This window comes from Mustela nigripes, chromosome 12, assembly GCF_022355385.1.
Source record: "Mustela nigripes isolate SB6536 chromosome 12, MUSNIG.SB6536, whole genome shotgun sequence".
Taxonomy (NCBI): Eukaryota; Metazoa; Chordata; class Mammalia; order Carnivora; family Mustelidae; genus Mustela; species Mustela nigripes.
Genome location: NC_081568.1, coordinates 37,542,126 through 37,543,408, shown reverse-complemented (window position 1 = coordinate 37,543,408; position 1,283 = coordinate 37,542,126). Strand labels below are relative to the sequence as shown.

At 31.6% G+C, this 1,283-nt stretch overlaps 1 pseudogene; it reads left to right on the top strand.

The window, feature by feature from the left end:
• Positions 1-437: 437 nt before the first annotated feature.
• Positions 438-575, top strand: LOC132028883 (U2 spliceosomal RNA; annotated as a pseudogene).
• The last annotated feature ends 708 nt before the right edge of the window (positions 576-1,283 follow it).

Genomic DNA, 1,283 nt, shown 5'->3' with positions numbered 1-1,283 from the left:
GCAATTGTCTTAAAACTACCCAGTTGCCCATCATAACAGGAGCAATTAATAAATCACATTGAATTCTATGAAGTCATTAAAAAGAATGAAATAATTGTACGTGTATTGATATGAAAATACATCAAATGATATTAAGTAAAAAATGCAGAATAGTTCAGCATGGAATACTACTGTGTGTGTGTGTGTGTGTGTGTATGTGTACATTGCAGGGTTATTCTAAAATATATAAATCATATGTGGAATGATAAGCAAGAAACTGATAACATCAGTTACCTTGAGGGGAGTTAGGTGGATACAAGGCAGATAAGGAAGAAAGATGACTTTCACTATATATATCTTTGTACCTTCTGAATTTTGTGCCATGTATTTATATTAGCTGTTCAAAATGATTAATTAATAGAAGGAAGAGTTAACCACAATAATAAAAACATAACTAGGTAGCTTCTCAGCCATTTGGCCAAAATCAAGTGTAGTATCTGTTCTAACCAGTTTAATATCTGATATGTCTTCTCTCTAACAGTAAAAGAATAACTTAATTGAAGAATATCGCAAGATGTTAAACCAGAAAAATTTATTATTTCTAGAAGTGCCAAAGTGTATTTAATTTTTAATATTAATTTAAAAATGTTAATAAAGATGGACTGAGTCTTCACATAATTAAAGTTGGCCTAACATGGAAAAAAAAAAAAGAAAATCAGGTAAATACAAAAATGTATAGAGAAGAAGTTGAGATGTATTTTCACTACCATTCTACAACTACATCACTGTTAATATTCTAATTTGACTTATTATAAGAATACAATTACACATAAATATGGAATGTATATATTTATTTAAACAAAAACTTGGTTATGCAATTGGTTTGTATTCTGACTTGTCCCTTTGTCCCATTTAATATACTTTGAACATTTTTTTTAAAGATTTTATTTATTCATTTGACAGAGAGAAATCACAAGCACACTGAGAGGCAGGCAGAGAGAGAGAGAGAGAAGGAAGCAGGCTCCCTGCTGAGCAGAGAGCCCGATGCGGGACTCGATCCCAGGACCCTGAGATCATGACCTGAGCCGAAGGCAGTGGCTTAACCCACTGAGCCACCCAGGCGCCCTACTTTGAACATTTTTAATGCAAATAAAGAACTATTAGAAATAATTTTAATGGAAAGATAAATAAATAAATAAATAAATCCCACTAGTGTTTTGTTTGGAATTATGCTAAAAGCAAAATGTACTTCGGAAAAACAAAAACAAAAACAAGAACAAAACCACTTTTCCTTACAAAATCCA